This window comes from Xenopus tropicalis, chromosome 5 (genome assembly GCF_000004195.4).
Source record: "Xenopus tropicalis strain Nigerian chromosome 5, UCB_Xtro_10.0, whole genome shotgun sequence".
Taxonomy (NCBI): domain Eukaryota; kingdom Metazoa; phylum Chordata; class Amphibia; order Anura; family Pipidae; genus Xenopus; species Xenopus tropicalis.
In genome coordinates this window covers 119832178-119839954 of record NC_030681.2, presented here as the reverse complement: position 1 = coordinate 119839954, position 7777 = coordinate 119832178, and the positions used below count along the sequence as shown (strand labels likewise).

The 7777-nt window shown below is 39.5% G+C and overlaps 1 long non-coding RNA gene across 1 annotated transcript; it reads right to left on the bottom strand.

Annotated features, from left to right (window-relative positions):
- Nucleotides 1-299: 299 nt before the first annotated feature.
- On the bottom strand, nt 300-6281 carry LOC101732111. Its single transcript, XR_004222801.1, has 2 exons — nt 6091-6281; nt 300-1420 (listed from the first exon to the last, which is right to left on the bottom strand). It is a non-coding gene; the product is annotated as an uncharacterized LOC101732111 (long non-coding RNA).
- Nucleotides 6282-7777: the final 1496 nt, after the last annotated feature.

Sequence of the window (7777 nt, the reverse complement as noted above, 5' to 3'; positions counted from 1 at the left end):
TAGACCTTTAATTTCTCGGGAGAGACTTGCGCTGACATACAACTCTCTAGATAATCTTTACTCATATAAAAGACTTGAAAAACTAAAGCTGCTAACCAACTTAATAAATATTAAAAACTCATCATCTGCCAAAATGTAAACTTCTAAAATAAGCAAAAATATGTGACTACATCTGCTCTGGTGGCACTGAAATAGCAGATATGGCTGATAACTTGCCCTGCCTCAACATGATATGCCTAGGGAATATGCAACATTTGTTCATTCCTGTGGATGCATATAGATAGATAGATAGATAGATAGATAGATAGATAGATTCAACTTTATTGTCATTACACATGTACACGTACAAGGCAACGAAATACAGTTTAGGTCTAACCAGAAGTGCAATTAGCAGAAAGTACAGGATAAAGGTTCTAAGTGCATTTAAAGGGATATGTGCAGGTAGAGCTATAGGTACTTATTACAGAAGATTCATTGGTGAGCATATATACAGACTACAGATTACTAGTAACCATGCTTATGAATTTACAATGGATGAATCGTATATACAAGTATTATTAACTGTTTGCAGATAGATATGAACATAATATACAGGTTGCTAATTTCTACAGACAGGAGTTTACAAGTGAACATTTACAGATAAATATGAACATAGGGTACAGGAATTTACAAGTAGACATGTGCGAATATATATGCAATCAGAAGTTTTACAAATGTATTGTAAATGGATATTTGTATTTTTGTATTTTCAAACAGATATGTACATTGTGTTGCAATATTAAATAGTGTAAAGTGTAATTAGTATAATGGTAAGAGTATAGGGTTGTGAGATGTAAACAGGTGTCAGTGGGGGGCAGAGTTCAATAAGGAGACAGCTCTATGAAAGAAGCTGTTCCTCAGTCTGTTGGTTCTTGACCTGAGACACCTGAAGCGCCGTCCAGAAGGCAGGAGAGAGAACAGTTTATGGGCGGGATGAGAGTAATCCTTAAGAATACTGCGTGCTCGACACACACAGTGTTTCTTTTGAATGTCCTCAATGGCTGGAAGTGGAGTCCCTATAATACGCTGGGCAGTTTTCACCACTCGCTGCAGTGCCTTACGCTCAGCAACAGAACAGCTTCCATACCAAACTGTGACACAGTTGGTTAAGATGCTTTCTATTGTGCAGCGATAGAAGTTCACCAGAATAGCTGAAGATAGCTGATTCTTCTTTAGTGTTCTCAAGAAGAATAGACGCTGGTGGGCCTTCTTGACCAGGCTAGAGATGTTAGTAGCCCAGGATAGGTTCTCCGAGATGTGGGTCCCCAGGAACTTGAAGGATGAGACAGGCTCAACAACCATCCCATTGATGTGAATGTCCAGTATTTGTGCTTCAATTGCCAATACCCATCAATTTCCACACAGTCAATAGCATGGAGTCCTAGACCGAAAAATATATGTATAGATATTAGGGCTGATTCACTAAAGTGCGTTAATTTTTATCACACCCTTTTTTGCGTTAAAATTGATGCGAAAATTAACGCACGATTCGCTACAGTATTACCACATGCGTAAAAATTCACGCATACGTTAATTTGCGCACCGAAATAATACTAACGCATGATTCACAAACACTTAGAAGCACTAAATATCACATTAGTCTATGCGAAAATTAACACCTACTTGAGGCAGGTGGTAATTATAGAAAAGTACAGTTAATGAGCTTTTGGCAATAAAATATGGACTTTGCAGTGTGATTTATTCAAGTATGTGTTGGCTCTAGAGTGATGCAGCCTCCAGTTTGCAGGTAGCCAAGCATATCTTACCTTCTAAGCTTCATTCATTGTAATGACTGGAACCTCATTACATTATGGTTGATCAATGCAGTTTCTTGGCCAGGCAGCTACACATTAGCATGGCTTCATATTGTCATTAAAAATTGGCTTGTAGCCATGTTTATGCACAGGTAATTTGTTGCACAGCCAATGATTTAGCCTTGTTTTACATGGTATGTCCTATGAGGACATGAGGACAAATCTTACTTTACTGGATTAAATAACCTAATTGTGAACAGGAACATTTGCAGAAGCTGTTGGCCAATAGTAACACGACCTGGAACACTGCGTACTGGACATCTTAAAAACAAGTGAAAGATGGAAGAAAACACAGAGAGACATTGTGATACCTGCGGGTATTTTCCTATAGGAAGTTTTGAGAACAATACATTCCAATGTTTGCAAACACAGGAGTCCCCTTGAGTATATGAAGTCACAATTCGCTGCCAATATCTAATCAATATGCCTACAGGCAAACTTGTTTTGATGCTTAAAGTACAAGTGGCCTGTTATCATAGGGGTAAGAAATCCTGTGCAAATAGTAAATGTAAAGGCTACATCATCAGATCAGTTGCAGTTAGTGGCAGCTCTAGAACACTGGGGCTTGTGTAGCCAGTCAGTCTTGTGCTCCAGTGAGGAGATGTTGTGCGATCAGTACCCCAAATGGAGATCCATAAGGGCTGTGGCACACAGGGAGATTAGTCACCCGCGACAAATCTCCCTTGTCGCGGGCGACTAATCTCCCTGAAATGCCATCCACTGGTGAAAATGTAGATCACAGGTGGGATGGAGCAGAAGTTGCCTTGAGAGGATAGCATTTTGGGGAGATTAGTCGCCCGCAACAAGGGAGATTTGTCGCGGGCGACTAATCTCCCTGTGTGCCACAGCCCTAAGAGAGTGAGAGAATTGATAGGTGGTGCTGATACCATGTAAATTTATAAAACAAACTGTATGTGTAACAATGTAAATAACCAACATTAAATAAAAGCAATAATGAAAGGGGACAATGTAACTATGTACTAAAAAAGCTGATTATCTGAGGTCAGAGAAAAACATATTATTCTTACCCACCATATGCCATCTTCTGTCAACTAATAAACATCAAATACAGCTGTCCCCTATCCCTTAAGACACCTCCCACACCCATCACCCACCTTCTTTCAGAGTTCATTTGATTAAGCTGGATTAACTATTCAAATAATGTTGTAAAAGCATTAAAGAAAACCATTCATTTAAATTGGAGAGGGACTGTATTCTTTGAAATATGTGCTGAAAATAAATGTGTGGGTCCATTTTTTAAATTCTAATTGTTAAAAAATGTTTTTTATTAGATAATGATAATCTTTATTTGTGACTGTACTTAATAGTAAAATGTGAGCTGTTGCATAAAATCAATACACAGCACCGTTGTGTGCAAAAGCAAATGGTGTGCCCATCTACAAAATATAAGCACAAAGCTGTAGCTGAAATAAAACAGAATTGGGGGTATCAGAATACCCCAATTGCCCAAGGCTGGTTATTGTATTGAAACAGCAGGTGGGGAGTTGGACAGCCTTGCACTAACAGAAGGAGCTTTGAAAAAAGGTCAGTATCCATGATTATACTAAAAGCTTTGGCAGAAGGCGAGAAAGCACTTGGGAATTTTGGACATAAAATACACATGGATCAGATGTCTATACTAATGTTTTCAAATGCTCAGTGCACTATAGCAAATAGTGCAAGGAATGTCCTACAAAGGAATACATGAAAGAAGGTATACGTGCAAAAATTAAAATAATGGGTAACTTGAGTATATTGTGAGTGTATCCATAAACTCGGGTAAGTCAGGGTTCCTCCACCACTGGGCCACGGATCAGTGGTGGGCCATGTGCTGAGTTGCACTGGGCAAGCTCTGATCCTGGCAGTGGTTACATGACGCATCATGTGTAACGCCGTCAGTACATGTGCAGCTTCCATAAGAGCTCCCATAAGCCTCCAAACAGGAGGCTTGTTCTTCACCTGAAATGCGTGTCCCAGTGGAAAAATTTTCTTGCTTGAAACTGGTCTTTGGTGCAAAAAAAGTTGGGAACCACTGAGGTAAGGAACAGCAGCATAGAGTAGGTGCAGTGAATCAGCAGAAAAGAAGATACGGTGCTACTGGGGACATCTTCATATGTGCAGATATTCACTAATAAAGGATTGTAGTAACCTTGTGCTGATACTTTGTTAAGCTTTAGTTTGCCTTCAGTTTATTACAATGTAAAATTTACTGACTGCGTGTTTGTGCAATGGAAACAACTGGACATGCTTGCTTTCTTTAGAAAATCTACCTTTACACTCATTTGAGCAGGGAGGGATTGGCTGCATTAAAAGAAAATAAAGCAAACTGCCAGAGTCTCAAGTTGTCAACCTCAGTCTTTTATTCTGCTTATAGTTATGTTTGGACTAAACATTGTGGCTGCCACAGGTCATTTTTTAAAATGTAGGTTCATCTAGAATCATTTCAGGTAGAGGCTTGGTACCAGTGCTGAAATATAGAATAAACAGTTTTAGGCCAATGCCACGTGCGGATAAACACAAGCCAAGAACTCCCAAAAAAAGCCGAGCTGAGGAGCTGAGGATAAACACAGGCCGACAATCTGCCCCATGTGGCATTGCTCCAAAAAGTCCAAAAGTGCCGGATCCCTGTTTATTATCAATATATATCCTAAAGGTCTTCTGAATTATATAGGTACTTGTTTCCTAACTTGTACCTCTGGGCTTTTTTTCTTCACATATACAATAAATTTCAAAATTATTCTTATTTTGGATTTATACTATCATTCTCTTACTTAACTGAATAAAACATTCAACACTAAAATTGTGTTTATTGCAAAATATTTTTTGAAACTCAAATGTAGTTTTTTGTAAATATGGTGCTACAATAAGAATTTGATTCCTATAATTAATGCTTTGAAGGGCTACTTTTGGAGCATTGATTGCACATGGTTTAAAAGTAGGGTTGCCACCCTTTGGGAAAAAATAGCAGCCTTCCTATTGTTTTAGCTTTCTTCCCTGTTAATAATATTGCCACCAGACATCATTTTTACCAGCCAGCCAGGTATCATACTGGCCAGGTGGCAACCTTTTTGGGAATGAGTGTAGTCCACTCTTCCAGGAAGAGTACTAGTTTGCTCCAGGTTAGTCAGATGATGCGTCAAGGGACGGTGACATTAATAGTGTAGACAGCACTGTTGCACTCTCTGCACTAGAAGAACCAAATTTCCATTTTAAAAAATTAACATTAAATTAAATTAACATTGCGCCCCCCACAAAAAAAAAGAAGAGTGGCTGGGAAGGGGTGATTTTTATGCAACAGAGGAACAACTGCAGGCTCTGTTACTATAGTTATGGCATTGGCCTCATTAAAGGAGCAGCCTTGTATCTAGTTATCAAAGGCAGATGCCCTTCCCTCAGAAACAGACAAATTGAAGTATCTGCAAATAAAAAGACTTTTTGTAATGATCATACCAAATGGTGTTTCTGTTAAAATAAAATTGTCATTAAATGAAAGTAGTACTGCAAGCACAAGGTTGTTAATAAAACCAAAGAAGTTACACCAATGTCAAATTGTCTTAAGCTGTTCTGACTAGGGATGCACCAAACCAATAATATTTTTGAAGAATGGGCATCTAGAGCAGGGGACACTTGCTTCTTGTTACAGTTTTCAGGGATTCACAACCTGGTCACATTATACTCTGTGTGTGTGAGACAGAGAGGGAATATGATTCTTTTATAGTGTTGGGAAGAGTGGGTTAAATTTGTTTATGTGTGTATGAGAGCATAAATCTTCTTGCATATGATGCATTTGTGTATCTGTGAGTCTACTTCCTATGATGTGTGCGTGTCTGTGAGTCAGTTTGCATGTGTATGTGTGTAAGTGTACATTTTTGTACAGTAATTGGGGGAGCATGGATACCTGTGGCTGCTGCACAAAGGGAACACGCCATTTCACTATCTGAGCTATCAGATTCTGTTAGGAGAAGTTAGATTTTATTGTGTGTATATCGTTTCCCATAAAGTATTTTATGTTCTGGCTCAATGCCCCCATTGATTGGCAATTCTTCCCATTGATTAGCAGTGACAGTACTGGTGCCAGAATTACAGGAAAATTAGATGAGTTCCCAAAGGCCTGATATGGATATTAAACCTGTGCTACCATGAAAAACAAGACTCGGACATAAGGATGGAGGCCTTTTGCCTAAATATTATCAATTATTGTTGTGTTGTCCTGACTTTTCTTGCCAGCTCTGCTTACCTCTTGCTCTCTTGACCCTATGCCTTCTTATCTGTGCTGCTGAACTTACTCCAGCTCTTGCTCACATTTGCAATTCTTCTCTGGCTTCTGGAATTTTCCGCTCTTTGTTCAAATAGGCCTGTGTTAAAGGAGAATGCAAGTCAAAATTTAAAAAGCATACTGCCCAACAGTCCTCCTATTGTTTAGTAAAAACGCCACACTTTTGGCTCACCTAATCAAATATTTACTCAGTTACACTTACTTCACATTTTCTAGAACAGGCAGCCATCTCTAAAAAGGTATTCTCCCTTCCTTTCACTCCTTGCTTCATACTGCACATGTGTTTCATTCCCTCCCCCCCTCCCCTCTGCCAGATCCGCTTCTGATTGGCTGGTGGGCATGTGTAGCTCAGAACAGGAGACAGGATCAAGTTACACACATGCTCAGAGAATAGGAAGGCTGCCGCTGGCACCTACAGGAAGGGGAGAGAGATTTCAGTGATGTCACTGTAGTCTTCACACTGCTGTAGGCTGCCACCACCATATCTCAGAGAAGCAAGCAGGGATCTGAAAATTTAGATATGCAGTAAGTACTTAAAAAGAATGCCTTTAGACTTACTTTTAATTTATATTAACCTTTCATTGTCCTTTAAGCCTAGTCTTAAAAAGGCCACGCTGGACCTGTCCTGTCTCTCTACTTACTGTCCTGTCTCACTTCTACCGCTTGCCTTCAAAATCTCCCATGTTACTAACTTTTCTAACACCCATAATCTGTTGGACCTGCTTCAATCTGGTTTCTGGCCTGCGCACTCTACTGAGAGTTACAAACGATGTTCAAGCTCCCAAAGCCGCTTTTCTATGTTAATCCTCCTCGATCTATCCACTGCATTTAATACTGTCAACCACTCCCTCCTGATGCAAATTCTGCATTTGATTGGTATCCGTAATCGACTGCATCCTGGATCTCCTTACCTCTCTAACCGATCCTTCACTGTCTCTTATGCTAACAAAACCTCATCTCCAGTTCCACCTAATGTGGGGGTGCCACAAAGCTCTGTACTTGGGCTGTTGTTGTTTTCCCTCTACACACTATTTTTGGGAGATCTCATCTGCTCATTTGGCTTTTAATATCATCTGTATGGTGATGATATCCAAATTTATTTTTCGACCCCTTGATTAACAGTAACTGAAACTGAGACTCTCCTTGGAAGACTCCACATAGTCCACTGCCATGTTTCAGTCCAAGAAACAAAAATGTTTCGTTTTAATCAGCCTGCTACAAATTAAAAAACAAAAGTAATTCTCTGGGTCATTATTTATAAAGACACTCTTCCTTGACTGTAAGGGTATTGTATAAAGGTTAAGTCTAGGAAATCAGGTTGATTACTTTGCCCTCATCCCTTGGAAGATTTCCTGCAGACGCCCATGCTCATTCTTCTCCCTGACTTGTAACTACTGCGCACTCTGTGCTCACATAAAAAATACATAATATGCAGTAAAAAGGTAATAAATATTGCCAGTAGATTTGCCTCATATGCTGGGAGTGACACACAAATACTGCGCCTGCCCTATTTCAGAAAAATGCCTTTGTCACACTGGTCAATCATCAAACTGCGATTGGAAATGTATAGAAATAAATTTCCAGCTTTGTTACGTCCTGACAGAATTATGTGATCTCATTTAAATCCCAGGGACACAATAATCCAATA